The sequence below is a fragment of the Eptatretus burgeri genome, chromosome 3 (genome assembly GCF_056783735.1).
Source record: "Eptatretus burgeri isolate ZD-2024b chromosome 3, Ebu_testis_v1, whole genome shotgun sequence".
In the NCBI taxonomy this organism is placed as follows: domain Eukaryota; kingdom Metazoa; phylum Chordata; class Myxini; order Myxiniformes; family Myxinidae; genus Eptatretus; species Eptatretus burgeri.
The window spans coordinates 103,062,334-103,071,718 of record NC_140963.1 but is presented as its reverse complement, the minus strand read 5'-3'; the positions used below and the strand labels follow the sequence as shown (position 1 = coordinate 103,071,718).

Sequence of the window (9,385 nt, the reverse complement as noted above, 5' to 3'; positions counted from 1 at the left end):
CTGCACTTATACTAATGAAATAACTGTCTGGGGATCACTGTATGTTGGGCACCATTGCGTGAGAGGCATGTGGTTACCAGAACTGCATATATATATATATATATATATATATATATATATATATATATATATATATATATATATATATATATATATATATATATATATATATATATATATATATATATATATATATATATATATATATATACACACACACACACAGTCATGCGCCACTTAACGACGGGGTTACGTTCTGAGAAACGTGTCGTTAAGCGAGGTCGTCGTTGTGCGAACATCATCTTTTTTTTCGTTTTCGAACATCGTACTTACACAAATCTAGACACCAAGGCTATATGGTGAGGCCTATTGCTCCTCGGATACAAACCTGTACAGCATGTTACTGCACTGAATACTGTGGGCAATTGTAACACATCCAAGAGAGACGGAAGACACGTTAGATTTACCTTTGTGCTGTTCATGCCGGCCATCGGTGTTATTAGCAGCAGCTTGCAATCTCCTCTCGCATCGATTATAGAAAGGTGAATAATTAGCGTTTGGATTTTATAAATACGTAATCAATGCATCGATGTTATAATTTACAAATGAAGAAACGAGCTCCTGTCAATTGTGATATATATATTTTCGGAACAGTGCGATTGTTTCAACAACATGAAAAGCTTCACTAAAAATAAATGTGTTTTAATGTCGACTAAGAACAACGATTTATTCGCGGAATTCTTCAATTCAAAGGTAATTTACTTGCTGGAAGGTAAACGTGGAAATATTGGTTCAGTTTGAAAGCCGATTTCCTTGAATCCCGATGTAGCACGACCCTGCTTCTTTCGCGATGACATTTTATGGACCTCAACGATCGCATTATAACAGGGCCACACTGTCGTTTATCATTATGAAGTATTATGTACTGTACAGTGTACATAATTGTATGTGCTATTTTTAAACGAGGCTACATCACTCGGCGATAGGAAATTTTCAGTTACTTTTTTTTTTCATTTTTTTTTTCTTTTCTTTTTTTTCAGAGCTGGCAGATCCGTCGTATATGCGATCCGTCGTTGCCCGGAACGTCGTTAAGCGGCGCATGACTGTATATATATTATATATATATATATATATATATATATATATATATATGTACACATATATGTGTGTAACTATATACTTCTTTCTCTTAACTACATACTGTATGAATGTCAGTTGCACCATAACTATGTGTATTCATTACAAACCTTTTTAACCTTTCGACTGCTTTCGACCCCTTAGAGCTTTTGACACTTTCGACCCTTTAGACCTCCATCAGAATTTTCATCTTTTCGACCCCTATGACCCCACGAGACTTTCAGACCCATTGAGATCCTACAGATCCTTTAAACCCATTTTACCTTTTGAAGTTTTGACCCTTAGACCCATTTACACCCATCACAACTATTCGAACATATCACGCTTTTGACCTTTTAAGACCCCTGACCCTTTCGACCCATTAGACACCTTAAGACTTAGACAATTTAGACCTTTATACCCCTTTAGAGCGTATAGACTCCGAGACCCCTCCCTTTTTATATACATCGTCGGAGCTTGCGGAAGAGCTCGTACTTTTACACTGAACGGATCAGGACGCAACAGGACAAATGGAACAGCAGAGAGAGAGGGAGGAAACACCAACAGCAGAGTTGAAGGCCAAGATAGAAGGATAATTGGACAAACAATGAGTGTGGGGAGGAATGGGAGGGCAGGAGAGGATGCACAGAGTGGACAATATTGATACAGAAGGAAACTTTTAGACCATTTTTGTCTTTTAAATCTCTTAGACTCCCTCAAAACCTAACGACTATTGGAACATACACTTTAGAGTTTAGACCTTTAGAACTCTGAAGACCCTTATAATTCCTTTGGACCCTTTTGACCTCTCAGACCACTTAGACCCTTTTTAACGTTTACACCATTGAGACACTGTCGACCCTCGAGACACACAACACACAAACATCAAAATGGTTTTTTTACAATATACAGACTTTACTTTTTTTTAGCAAGTAATGCACAACTCTCCCCACCCAGGGGGTGAGTACTGTCCGAGTATATATATATATATATATGTATATATATATATATATATGTATATATATATATGTATATATATATATATATATATGTATATATATATATATATGTATATATATATATGTATATATATATATATATATATATATATATATATATATATATATATATATATATATATATATTATAAAAGAGCGAGTTGTTTCTGCGTGAAACCTTTTCTTTGATTTTTATGCAATTCCATACCCCTAGGCCAATTGCCCCGAAATTTGCTGCAACACATTATTATTGTATTGCACGTTAAGTCAACATCACACAAAAAAAATTGCCATTCTTCATCAAATCGATGTTAAAACAATAAATAACTGCTCTGGACAATGTGGGGAGAGGGGCGCAGTTTGGCTTACGCGTCGGCACTTCCGCATCACGTTCGAAGGTGAATTATTTGTCGGGAATCAAACCAATTGCATTGAATTATTTATACTCCGTATGCAGAATGTAAATTAATATACAAAGGCTCCACAATCTCCATGGGACCACGTTGAGTATAAGTAGTTGTCACATGATCACAAACGACCTCAAACAAGGATATGAGGCGATATTGCCCATCATTGCCATGGTACAACAAATTTGCGACAGCTCGAGACATCAATCTTCTTGATGTTTTGATCAAGTCGAAATAACCCAATCTTGATTCGTCCGAATTCGTCCATTACTTTTTGAGATATCCTGCTCACAGACACACAGAAGAACTTTGGTGGTGGAGGCAATCAGTCGCTGAGAACAGCTGGTGTCTGATGGGGAAAATAAAGGGAGAGAGAGAGAGAGAGAGAGAGAGAGAGAGAGAGAGAGAGAGAGAGAGAGAGAGAGAGAGAGAGAGAGAGAGAGAGAGGAGGAGGAGGATGTGGGTGTAAGGTGAGTGGGGGTGGGGAGGCAGAGAGGATGATGGAAGGGGGGAGCTATAGGGGGAGGTGGAGAGAGTGACACCTCACCAAATGTTGCTATTCATGGTGGGAGGGAGGGGTGTGAGAGGGAGAGAAAGACACACACACAGGCAGAGATAGCAAGAGAGCGACAGAGGTGTGGGAGGAGAGGGCTGCATTTTATGAGGGAGGAGCGAGGAGGTGACAGAGTGAGAGAAAAGGTTGGGGGAGAGGAGGGGAAAAAAGACAGGTGAGGGGTAGAGGTTTGGTTGGCAAAGAGAATGATATGTGACACTTCATGGCCGAATAAGAAAGAAAAACAAAAAACATGACAGATCAGATGCACACACAACGACAGAGTTTGTGAAGTAATTCGCTGGCACATCTGCAAAAACTTTGATATTCCAATTCCAGAAAATTTTTGGGAGAATGAACCAACAGCAATCACTGAAAACATTGAAGTACCGCTCACGGACGACCTTATGATCCCATCGGGCGTGAACATCAGAAACAAAGCATTGCGACCAGATATCATACTTTGATGCAAAAAAAGAGAAGAAGGCATTGCTAATTGAGGTGTTAAACCGGTGATTTTGGAGTCACGATGTAGAAATCAAGAAAATGACCAAATCCCAAGACCTCAAGCATGAAGTGAAAATATCCTGGAAGCTGAAGAATGCCAAAGTTGTACCAGTCATGACGAAGAACCTCATGGGAATGATGATAAAGAACCTCACAGAGGTATTAAAAACCATCCCTGGGAAAATCACTACAAATTAATTGCAGTTGGAAGCCGTCCTGGGCTCAGTTACGATCCTGAAGAGAGCCCTCGGCACAAAACTTTGAAAACTTCACAGCTTGGTCTGTAAATCATGACCCCTTTGTTTTATTACTATTTGTTTTATATGACACTGAAACTCACATCGTTTTCTTTATTTTCAGGTCTGGTGGTTTAATTTGAAAGAAAATGGTGACGCCACAAAATAAAGTTCAGTTCGTCGAATGGTTTATTCGAGACGAGACCCGATAAGCAAGTTCAGCGTAATTTCGGTACAAGGTATGCAAGGAATCCGCCATCGCAGACTAGTATCAGAGAGTGGCACAAGAGGTTTAAGGAGACTGGAAGTTGTCAGAAACAGAAAAGTACGAGTCGACCAAGCACAAGTGCAGCAGACGCCAAACGAGTGTGTGAATCATTTCAACAAAGTCTCAGAAAATCAATTTGATGCACATCCAGAAAATTGGGACGACCAAGACTGAAGCTTTCTGCCTATAAGGTGCCGATTCTGCAGGAACTCAAATCAAATGGCAGACCCAAATGCAAAGCATTTGCTATGGAGATGCTCAGTCGCATTGAGGATGACGAAGATTACCTGAAAAAGGTCATGTTCACAGACCAAGCTTGCTTTCATGTTTTGTGGAAGGACTACCAACACAAGGTGAGGTTCTGGGGCTCTCAAAACCCCCAAGTGGTCATTGAACACGTACGCAACAGTCCAAAGGTCAATGTGTGGTGTGGTCTTCTCCGTGCCTGCTTCATCAGATGGTGTTCTTTGCAGAGGATATAGTGGCCTCAACAATATACATGAACATGTTTGAAGGATTCACCTTCCCAGAGGTTGAAGACCTGCAACCCAATATATTTTTTCAACAGGACGGCGCTCCCCTTCATTGGGTCTTCGTTGTTCGAGCCATCTGGATGAAAAATTTCCAGGTCGGTGGATTGGCTGAGACGGATAAACCGCCTGGCCCCAACGTAATCACCAGACATAACCCCACTTAATTTTTTTTCTGTGGTGGTTTGTCAAAGATGTCTACAACACCAAGGTGGCAAACCTGCAAGATCTTCATTCTCAGATTACAGCTGCATGCGCACTGGTGGATGCAAACATGCTGAGCCAAACATGGCAAGAACTCGAGTACCACCTTGATGTCCTGCGTGTGAGAAATGGAGCTCACATTGAAGTGTATTGATGGTGTGCACAAAACCTTTTGAGTTTCTTTATCATGTAAGCCAAAGGGTATTGTTGTATCATTTTTGGTTCTAAATATATTAACAATCAAAATTGTCTGGGCCTTTTGGAACACCCTCTATATATCTTATATAATTGTGTGTGTATGTGTGTAACAATCCTTCCCACCGATTGGTTGTTCAGCTGGCCTGACTCCACCCACAATTGTAACTTTGCATATTTAAGATGCTTCATGAAAAATATTATTAATATATGGTCATTTTATAACAATTGGGAAACTCATCACTTATTAAAATATTGTATTGAAAAGAAACCTTCCCCTCCCCTCACGCTCTCCTCCACTCCCCTCGGGCTGCCTTCCCCACCAACTCACGCTACCTTCCCCACCATCTCATGCTGCCTTCCCCACCACCTCACGCTGCCTTCCCCACCATCCAACGCCGCTTTCCCCACCACCTCACGGCACCTTCCCCACCACCCCACCCCGCCTTCTCCACCACCTCACGCTGCCTTCTCCACCACCTCACGCCGCCTTCTCCACCACCTCACGCCGCCTTCTCCACCACCTCACACCGCCTTCTCCACCACCTCATGCCGCCTTCTCCACCACCCCACGACGCCTTCTCCACGACTTCACCCCACCTTCCCCAGCACATCTCACCACCTTCCCCACCACCTCACGCCACTTTTCCCTCCCCTCACGTTGCCTGTTCCTTCCCTCCCGCCTCCTGTCCTTTACTTCATGCCGCCTGCACTCCCCTTCCCCCAGACTACCTGCCCTCCTCATCCCTCATGCCGCCTGCCCTCCCCTTCCCTCACGCCACCTTCCCTCCCCTTCCCTCATGCCGCTTTCCCTCCCTTTCCCTCATGCCACCTTCCCTCATGCCGCTTTCCCTCCCTTTCTCTCATGCCACCTTCCCTCATTCCGCTTTCCCTCATGCCACCTTCCCTCATGCCGCTTTCCCTCACTCCGCCTTCCCTCACGCCGCCTTCCCTCTCCTTCCCTCACGCCGCCTTCCCTCTCCTTCCCTCACGCCGCCTTCCCTCTCCTTCCCTCACGCCTCCATCCCTCCCCTTCCCTCATGCCACTTTCCCTCGCCTTCCCTCACACCGCCTTCCCTCACACCGCCTTCCCTCACACCGCCTTCCCTCCCCCCGCCCTCCCTCCCCCCCCCTTCCCTCACACCGCCCTCCCTCCCCTTCTCTCACACCACCTTCCCTTCCCTTTCCTCGTAACACTTTCCCTCCCCTCATGCCACCATCCCTCCTCTCCCCTCTCGCCACCTTCCCTCACTCCCCTCTCTCCGCCTTCCCTCCCCTTAGTCACTCCCCCTCCCTTCCCACTCCCCCTCCTCCCCCACCGCCCCCCCCAGTCTTAATATTCCCGTCAGTGAGAAATGGGATGCATTTGCCAGTAAATAAAGTGATTATACAATAATAATTAATAAGCAGTGATTTCTTAGATGAAATAGTTATAAAACTATTTTTAGTTTTTTGTTGAAGTTTTGATAAAATTTTTACAATTATAAAAAGCAGAAAATAATTTATTTATTTTTAATAATGAAAATGCCACGTGATTACTTCGTATATCAGTTTGCTTTAGTTTTTACCCTCATGTTTCAGTTTTCGTCTGAGCGTTGGGTCATGATTCTGAGATTCCAGGTTCCAATCGCACATATTGTGTTAATTTGCCCATTGTGTATTGTAATTCTTGAAAAAGATGAATAATGTCGCCCATTGTTCTTGTCCATCGTGTAATTAGATGTAAAATCTTCCATCCTACATGAGAACAAGACATTGTTGATAAAAGTCTCCACTTTCAACAATCTCAGGTAAAAAAATTTCATCTTTGATCAAACCAAACAAATTTCTGATATCATTACATTTCAAAGACAAAGAGCCATCCATAACATGATTGCGAGAAATGTGTTACATCAACAAGGTGTGTTGTCATGTCTCTCAGATGCAATGTTGCAGCTCCTACAGAAGGGACTGGTGCCCATTCCCCCTTGAAATCCCCAGGTAAATTGGTGTCTGCCCCACAGAATCCAAGTTTCAACTCAGCAGGAAAGGCGATGATTGACCTGAGTGCAAAGGCCACCAATCAATGAGTCTGCAGCATCGCTGGACCCACTTTCAAGAGGAGAGATGTGGGCAGCTGTGATACCAAAAAACCCAGAAGTGAATTCCTTCCAAAAAAGGTGACCATGCTTTTGTCCTCTCAATAGTGCAGCAACTTCGATCAAAAAAGGCATTTTGAGAAGTCATTGACCTGTCTTCCCAGCATAAGTTTAAACAGTTTGATGATTGGGGGCTTTGGGAAAGGCTCCATCTATTATAGCGGGCCATCTTGATATTGGATACACACAATAAAGGGGTGGAAGTGTACGGGCAGTGAATTGAGGAAAATAATGGAAAGGAAATGGGGGGAGGACAGGGAAGAAGTCAAGGGAAAGGTGTAAATGTATGATCAAAGGCTGCAGGTTTAGGGCAATAATTCCTCCATTTTGGAAACATATGTGAAGGACCCCCAAAATGTCACTCAAACAAGAAAGAAGAAACCCGGCAAGGGCAGGATAGCTGAGTTTGTAGTGCTGCTTGCCTCACTTCTCAGCTATTTTATCTTCAATTAATTGAAAGAGGAAGAAAAATTTGACAAAGGCGCTTTTTTTATTTTGCGTGATTCCAATAGGGGACAAGGCATTGCTAAGGCCTAAGTCACATTTTCTCTACGGTGAGGATACGGCGGCCGTACGCCCTCTGAATTGACAAACGTGTGGCGGCCGCAGAGTTTCTGAGGTGGCCCTACGCCGTTTGGCTATATTTTACAGGCCGTAGGGGTCGCCGTGGGATTATAGCGCGGAATTATAACTTTTTTCATTTCTACGTTCGCCGCAACAATTCGACAAGACGAAACAAAAGAACTGGTAAAAAAAAAGAAAAAAAAAACCCACTCGTTACCGTCCGTCTGGCCGCACGTTCGCCTTAGGGCCCCCCTTGCGGTCGCCTTGCGTCTGCCTTGAAAATTCTATGGCCGCCGCAGGAACGCCCTAAGGTCACCGTGCAACATCAAATCAAAGACCGTACGGCACCCCCACGTTTTCGGTCTCCACAATTTATAAATATGCTGTGCGGCTCCCCGAAAAATAAAAACATATGTGACTGCTACATTGTGTGACCGTGGAAATACTGCGGCCGCCCTATAATTTCTCGTGGCCGGAGATTTTGTAGACCCCACGGCCGCCGTGGCAAATGTGACTGAGGCCTAACCACGCTGTCATTTGAAGGGGACAATATAAATCTGGATGTCCCATCGAAATCCATAAAAATGAAAAAGAACCAACATTATTGTTATGGGTTTGGGGAGTGCATGGCTCACAAGCCGGTGACTCAGACCCACTTCCCAACCACCGACCTTGAAGCCGACGAGCCACGGATAACTCCACGACCAAATTGGTTGATAAGCAACCACGGATGGTTGCAAAGTAACCGTGGATGCCGTCCGAGGTGACTAAATCCGGGAGGGTCTTCGTGCTCAACTCTCGCGTAACCTTCCTGGTGACTTCGGGCCTCCCAGATGGGGTACCAGGCTCTCGATTTCCCAACTTAATCTATTTATTACCTACGGCCCGAGCAAAACCGAAGATCGGATGTTTGATAAACGCGCATCAAATCAATGGGGTAAAACCTCCCATCCATTTATTACATGCCAGGTCAAACCAATGGTGGAAACAATTTATAAAGGAGGTAAAGGCACGCACTTACAGAATGCAGTGTCACAAAGAACACAACTTGACCCTTCAAACACAATGAACCCTTCACACATCGTTACATTAATTCTTCACACAAGTCTTTTCTTTTCTTTTCTTTTTTTTCTTTTTTTAGGATTTCTTTAGAAATCCTAGAAGTCTTTTCTTTCAAGCTTCTGGGTCTCACGATCTGCCATGACCTTTCCTGGGAAAGTCACATTTCCAACCTCGCCTCAAAAGCCAGTCGCCGACTGGGAATCCTCCGTCGTGCAAAGTCCTTCCTCGGCCCTCTTGAGCTCCTGACCACTTACAAAGCTTTTGTCCGTAGCCTGATGGAGTACTGCTCTCCCCTCTGGGCTGGTGCTCCTGCCTCCCACCTTTCTCGGCTTCACGCTGTCGAATGAAATATATATATATATATATATATATATATATATATATATATATATATATATATATATATATATATATATATATATATATATATATATATATATATATGAAAATATACCACAGCTCTCAAATGTAGGCAGGCTCTCATGGTCTCTCAATCCATTCCTTGGTCACAAGTCAGCCCCGTTCTCTGAATCATATGTAAAGGGACTGTCTTTTATGGGACTCGGAGTGAGGCATGGCTTCTGGGAGCAAAGTTCACTGTAACACG

At 43.5% G+C, this 9,385-nt stretch overlaps 1 long non-coding RNA gene across 1 annotated transcript; it reads left to right on the top strand.

Moving 5' to 3' along the window:
- Positions 1-653: 653 nt before the first annotated feature.
- Positions 654-9,029, top strand: LOC147030562 (uncharacterized). Its single transcript, XR_015055800.1, has 3 exons — positions 654-753; positions 6,735-6,804; positions 7,018-9,029. It is a non-coding gene; the product is annotated as an uncharacterized LOC147030562 (long non-coding RNA).
- Positions 9,030-9,385: the final 356 nt, after the last annotated feature.